Below are 7416 nucleotides of genomic sequence, written 5' to 3'. Positions count from 1 at the left end.
GTTATTTCCAGTAAGCTTGTTGCTACCATTGCATATGTTGCATTATGTCCATTAACTTTGATATCCCATCTCGAAGATCTGGGCGAGGCAGTTGAGTTCTGAACATTGAAGTCTCGATATCAGGTTCAGCTTCTGGTTCCATTGGTTCCACCTTATCAGGGACTTCAGCTAATTGCACTGACTCGATCTCTATGGGATTTTCGAGATCCTCACTTTCTTCAACTCGTTGCTGTAGAACAAAGTCTCTAGCTATTCGATAGAGGCCCCAATCTGTGATTGTGCCCTGGCTATAGCCTATCTTCTTTATGATTGCAAGAACTTTAGATTTCAAGCACAGAATTGTTATCGTAAAGGGAAAGTAAGCTGGGCCAGAATGTGAACGTTTAACGACACAATTTCGCATTTCCCTCAGGTTGATTTTTCCCACATCAATGGTCTTCCTATTTAAAATCGAGTATAATAAGACCATTCGCTCTAATGAGATTGTAGTCCCATGTGAGCTAGGCATAAGGCTGAATCGGATGAAGTAGAACCATACCTTTGTGAATAGTGTCAAATATTCTCTTCGACAAGTGTGGATTCCTTACTTTGACACAACCCACTTAGAACCTGGAACTGTAAGTTCCTCGAGAAATTCGTACAAATTTTCAGACTCTATATTGCTCATCAAGGAGGAATATTCGTTGTTTTTGAAATCAAGCAATTCAAAGAACTCATTAATAGTGTTTGAAGTTATTGGTACCTTGATTCTGCGAACTAGAACTTCCGTCAACTCGCTCGAGGTTAAATTCACATAGAATTCGCATACTAACTCCTCATCCACACTAGGTCTCTTCTCACAAAACAACTCCCAATTGAGAGTTTCAGCAACCTGACAAATACATGCCATAAAACCAATATAGTTGCTTTCTTTCAATGTGAAACCTTTCTCTAGATGCATCTGTTGATTCTTGAAGATACTCTTGTATCTTGCTTTAGCTTCTTCACAATGGAACTTGTTTTGTGATTCGTTAATTTGGGCAGATGCATGAGATCTCTTGTGAGGCATGATTAACTTGATCATAAGATGGTAACAATTATTTTCTCAAAAATTTAATTAATATAAAATATTAATAATTCAATAAATAGAAAAATTAGATAATTAAATTAAAATTTAGAAGAAAAATTGGTCTTACCACATTTTTTGTAAAAATTAAGAGCTCTTAAGAAAAATAATTTTGAATCAAAAGATGGCAAATTAAAATAGGTTGAGGGGTTTTTGGCTAAGGATGGGTGAAAGGGTGGTGTGCCGCTTGGGTATGCAAGGCAGCAGTGCGCAGCAGGGGATGGATGTGAGCAGCGTGCGGATCGTTGAGCAGGCCTAGTGTGGGTGCGCGCTGGGTGCTGTTGACCGATCAGCTGGGCGATGCTAGGGCCAAGGAATTGTTAGGAGGTTTCGACAATTAAGGGTTTTGGTGTTTTTAGAGGGAATGGTGTATGAATGAAAAAAAAGAAAGAATAGATCGGTGGAATTTATAGTGAAAGGAGTAGAAGCTAGAGTAGAATTCTTAAAACTTCTAAGTTCTAATTCTACTCAAAGTAAATAACATTTAATAATTAATATAATGAATATTAAATTATTATTTGCTATTAATTTATTAAGATAAAAACTTATTGAATAAGATATAAATTAAAACTAATCCTAACTCTAAATTAAGTTGATAATAATTAATATATATATAATATAATGGATATAATTATATATTAATAATTATCATCTTTTCCTTTTTCCTTTTTATTCAACTAAAATATTTATTCTAGATTCTTTTTAAAATATTTACAAAAGAGGCATCTAATTTTAATATTTACAAAAGAGCAACCAAATTTTTGAAAATAATTCAATTAAGTTCCTAGACTTAATGAAAATTCAAAATTGAGTTGCAACATAAAACCTGGATCAAAATTGACCCTTTTATTTGAAAAACTAAAAATTTATTTTGTCATTTAGGGAATAATTTCTTGGGAAATTATGTTAAAATCAATTCCCAGGAAAGATTGGAGAGGTCACAAGTAGTCCCGCTTAAGTTCCAATCTCCTAGGCAGAATTTATTTAAACATACTAATCCCAAAAATATACCCTAAATCATTTATTCAAACAGAAGAACAGGAAAACTTTAATATCTGATAAAATGAACAAGATTTGATTTCGTTCAATTTTATCTCCCCAGTAATGTTTCAAGCGTTGAGCATTAACTCGAAAATTACCTTCCTTACCTTGAAGTTCAACAACTCCATATGGATAGACTTGATGAATCATAAATAGACCGGACCAATGTGATTTTAACTTACCTGGAAAGTACCTTAATCTGGAATTGAATAACAAGACTTGCTGACTTGCTTCAAATTCTTGAACTCGAATGTGCTTGTCATGCCATTTTTTGAGTCTCTCCTTAAGTAATTTGGCATTCTCATATGAAAACATTCGAAATTCTTCTAACTCGTTAAGTTGAAGCATCCGTTTCTCTTTGGCACTTTTAAGATCCAAGTTAAGTCGTTGGAGAGCCCAGTAAGCTTTGTGTTCTAACTCCAAGGGTAGATGGAAGGCTTTCCCAAAGACTAACCTATAGGGTGACATCCCTAAAGGTGTCTTATGTTGTCCGTTAATCCCAAAAAACATCATTTAGTCTTTTGGACCAATCTCGTCAGTTCGGGCAAACTAATTTATTAAGTATGCCTTTGATTCCTTGTTTGCCAGTTCAGCTTGCCTATTCGTCTGCGGATGGTAAGCTGTAGCGACCTTGTGTTTCACTCCATGTTTATCTAATAACCATTTCAACCACCTGTTCACAAAATGGGACCCTTCATCACTGATGATGGCTCTTGGGGTTCCAAACCTTGTGAACACATGTTTCTGCAAAAACTTTATTACAACCTTAGCATCGTTTGTCGGATAAGCCTCTGCCTCAACCCACTTAGACACATAGTCTACTGCTACTAATATATACTTGTGACCAAAAGATGGAGGGAAAGGACCAAGAAAGTCAATACCCCAAACATCGAATAATTCTACCTCAATGATGTTTGTTCGAGGCATCTCATTTTTGTTGGTGACATTTTCGACCCTTTGACATCGATCACAACTCGTTACGTAAGCATATGCATCTTTGAATAGTGTTGGCCAAAAGAATTCGGCTTGCAATGCCTTGGCTACAGTACGTGTACCACCGAAGTGTCCCCCACTAAGAGCTGAGTGACAATGGTATAAAATCTTATGTACTTCATTTTCTGCCACGCATCTCCTGATCATTTGATCTGCACATTTTTTAAACAAATACAGTTCTTCCCAGAAATAACATTTCACATCGTGAAGAAACTTTTTCTTTTGATGATACGTCTTATCAATCGGCATCAAACCACAAGCTAAAAAGGTAGCAATATCAGCAAACCAAGGGGTATTATGGACATGATTTACCTTTAGTATGTGTTCATCTGGAAACATTTCTCGAATTGGTATAAAAGGAGAGTTCCCTTCTTGCAACTCCAATCTGGACAAGTGGTCTGCTACTTGGTATTCCACTCCCTTTTGATCTTGAATTTCTAGATCAAACTCTTTAAGTAAAAGTACCCATCGGATCAATCTCGGCTTAGTGTCTTTCTTGGCAAGTAAATACTTAATTGTTGAGTGGTTCGTATAAACAGTCACTTTGGTACCTATAAGATAAGATTGAAACTTGTCAAAAGCAAACACAATAGCAAGTAACTCTTTTTCTGTTACCATGTAATTCAGTTGAGCTCCTATCAAAGTCTGACTCGCATAATAGATGGGATGAAAAACTTTGTTCCTTTGCTGACCCATGACAGCTCTGATCGTGAAGTCACTTCCGTCACACATCAATTCAAAATGGAAAATCCCAGTATGGTGTGACTATTATGGGTGCCGAGACTAATCGACTCTTCTACTTGTTGAAAGCTCTTAAGCACTCCTCATCAAATTTAAACGTCGTGTGCTTCTCCAATAATTTGCAAAAGGGTTTAGCAACTTTGGAGAAGTCTTTGATGAATCTTCGATAGAAACCGGTGTGGCCCAAAAAGCTCCTAACACCCTTTATAGATATTTGAGGTGGGAGTTTCTCAATAACATCTACCTTGCTTTATCTACCTCGATTCCATGTCTTGTTATCCGATGCCCTAGAACAATACCTTCTCGTACCATGGAATGACACTACAAGGTTTGTTTCTTCTCATCACCTTAGTACCTTGGCTAGAATGGCTAAGCAATCATCATATGTATCTCCGAATATTGAAAAATCATCCATAAAAACTTCCAAATATTTTTCAACCATGTCAGTAAAAATAGACATCATACATCTTTGAAATGTAGCAGGTGCATTACATAAACCAAATGTCATGCGCCTAAATGCAAATGTACCGTACGGGCAGGTGAATGTTGTCTTGTGCTGATCTTCCAGTGCTATTTTAATCTGATTATACCCCGAGTATCCATCGAGAAAATAGTAATAGTCTCGCCCTGCGAGTCTGTCTAGCATCTGGTCCAAAAACGGTAAAGGAAAGTGATCTTTCCTAGTTGCCTTGTTTAGCTTTCGATAATCAATGCAAATTCTCCATCTCATAACCGTTCTAGCCGGTATCAACTCGTTATTCTTGTTTCCAATGAATGTGATACTCCTTTCTTTGGCACGCACTGGACCGAACTTACCCATGAACTACTGAGATGTGGTAAATTATACCCGTATCTAACCACTTGATGATTTCTTTCTTGACTAAGTCCTTCATGATGGGGTTCAGTCTTCATTATCCATCAATCGTCCCTTTTTCACCATCTTCTAAGATAATCTTGTGCATGCATACAGATGGACTAATTCTGCGAATATCAGCTATGGTCCATCCGATGGCCTTCTTGAATTGTTTCAACATCAAGATGAGTTTCTCTTCTTGCTTAGTAGTTAATTCTGCTGAAATAATCATAGTCAGAGTAAAAGAGTTACCTAAATAAACATATTTCAAATGTGAGGGAAGTACCTTCAGTTCTAATTTAGGTGGCTCCTCAATTGACCCTTTTGGATGGGCATAATCCATTTTCTCTAACTACAAAGATTCAAAGTGGGATTGCGGATTAAATCCTCTTTGATTAGCTTCTAATATAGTTAAGTATTCATCCTCCTCTTCATCATTTAGAGGATTTGATGTCAAAATTTGTTCCAATGGGTCCTCAAAATAATTGAGTTCCTTCACAACGATTAAATTCTCTAAATCGGACACTACAAAACAATCATCAATTGTGTCAGGAAATCGCATGGACTTAAAAAAGTTAAATGTTACCTGATCATCCTGAACATGCATAGTAAGCTTGTCGTTCTGCACATCAATAAGGGTCATTCTGGTTGCTAAGAATGGTCTTCCTAGGATGATTGGCACCTCTTTGTCTGCTTCAAAGTCTAGAATTACAAAGTCAGTAGGGAAGATAAATTTGTCTACACGTACCAATACGTCCTCGATTTTTCCTTCTGGATGTGCTAATGATCGATCTGCTAACTGAAGTGTAACCGTAGTAGGTCTAACTTCACCTATCCCCAACTTCCTAATGGGCATCAAGTTAATACTCGCACCTAAGTCACATATGCCTTACCACAATATGTTGCTCCAATATTGCAAGGTATGGTAAAACATCTAGGATCCTTCAATTTTGGGGGTAGTTTGTCTTGAAGATATGCTCTGCATTCCTTCATTAGGGCTACCGTCTCAAATTCTCTAAGCCTTCATTTTTTAGACAGGATACCCTTCATGAATTTGACGTAGTTCGACATTTGTTCAAGTGCTTCAACCAACGGGATGTTGATATGAAGTTGCTTGAGTACGTCTAGGAACTTTTGAATTGGATTTCCTGCTTCTGCTTCTGAAGTCTTTGATGGTAGGGTGGTGGAGGTTTCTTTACTGGAACTAGTTGATTTGTTTTCTGTGGCAATTTGACATCTAACGGAGTTATTAATTGATAAGAATTAGCTAGTTCAAAAGATACCTTGTCGGATTTTGCAGATTCAACTTCCGATGAAACTCGAAGCGGTTGAACTTTCTCTGAGTCTTGAGCGTCAGTTGGATCCTTCTCAACTTTGACAGAACTGGGCTCTAAAGTCTTTCTGCTCCTTAACGTTAACACTTTACAATGTTCCTTCCCTGGATTCCTCAGATTCTCTGTATCACTAGGTAAAACACCTTGTGGTCAGTTTCTGAGTTTAGTTGCAAGCTGACCCACTTGATTCTCCAAATTCCTAAGAGAGGCATCATTTTTCGCCATGTATGCCTTCAATAGATTCTCTAGGCTATTGGATGGTTCAGCTTGGGTTGGTTTTTGAGCTTGTTGGGAAAAACTAGTTGGCTGGGTCGATCTAGGTTGGACATAATTGTTACTAGTTCCTACCCCTTGGTTACTCCAGGAAAAATTTGGCTGGTTTCACCATGATGGGTTATAGAAATTAGATTGCGGCCCTTGCCTTCCTCAATTTTGGTTCGGGTTACCCATGTAATACACAGATTTTGGGTTCGATGGACATTCTTCGTACAAATGTCCTTCCCCATAATAAACACATGCTATATTTTCAAATTGATTCAGTGGCTGTGCTATAAAACTATTACACCCATTAGTAGTAAGATTTTTTAATACTGAGGATATTGATGATACTTGAGATGCGATTGAAGTAAGAGCGTCTACTTCATGTATTCCAGTGACTTATCTTCCTAACACTGCTCGATTGGTTGGCCATTGATAATTTTTACTGGCAATCCTCTTAATGATCTCATAAGCCTCATTTTAAGAATTAGAAAGGAGAGCACCACTAGTAGAGGCGTCCACTACCATCCTCGTGTGAGCATTGAGACCATTATGAAATGTCTCAATTTGTATGCATGCGGGATTCCGTGATGAAGGCACTTTTGTAATAACTCTTTGTATCTTTCCCATGCTTCATACAATGTTCATCATCCATTCTTTAGAAAGCAATGATCTCGTTCCTCAACTTAGCATTCTTGCTAGGCAGGAAATACTTCATAAGGAATTTTTTTGCATACACTTGCCATGTTGAAATTGAATTTGGTGGTAATGAGTTCAACCAAGCTCAAGCTCTGTCCCTTAGTGAATATGGGAACAACTTCAATCGTAATGAATCTTCAAGTACTCCGGCTAACTGGAAAGAATCGCTCACCTCCACAAATAGTCTTAAGTGTAGGTGAGGATCTTCAGTATGCGTTCCACTGAATTGGCCCACTGTCTGAAGCATATGGAACTTGACTAGCTTCAACTCGAACTGTTGTGCCTCAATTTCGGGTCTCCTAATACCTAGATTAAGATCATGAAATACTGGCACCATATATTGTCTGAATGCTCTATCCCTATCATCAACAATAAGGATAGGATTTTGAGCA

The 7416-nt window shown here is 37.5% G+C and overlaps 1 non-coding gene across 1 annotated transcript; it reads left to right on the top strand.

The window, feature by feature from the left end:
* The first annotated feature begins 6907 nt into the window (after positions 1-6907).
* LOC128036412 (small nucleolar RNA R71) lies at positions 6908-7013 on the top strand. The gene has a single exon (XR_008193209.1). It is a non-coding gene; the product is annotated as a small nucleolar RNA R71 (small nucleolar RNA).
* Positions 7014-7416: the final 403 nt, after the last annotated feature.

Source organism: Gossypium raimondii, chromosome 13 (genome assembly GCF_025698545.1).
Source record: "Gossypium raimondii isolate GPD5lz chromosome 13, ASM2569854v1, whole genome shotgun sequence".
In the NCBI taxonomy this organism is placed as follows: Eukaryota; Viridiplantae; Streptophyta; class Magnoliopsida; order Malvales; family Malvaceae; genus Gossypium; species Gossypium raimondii.
This window is presented reverse-complemented; position numbering and strand designations above follow the sequence as displayed.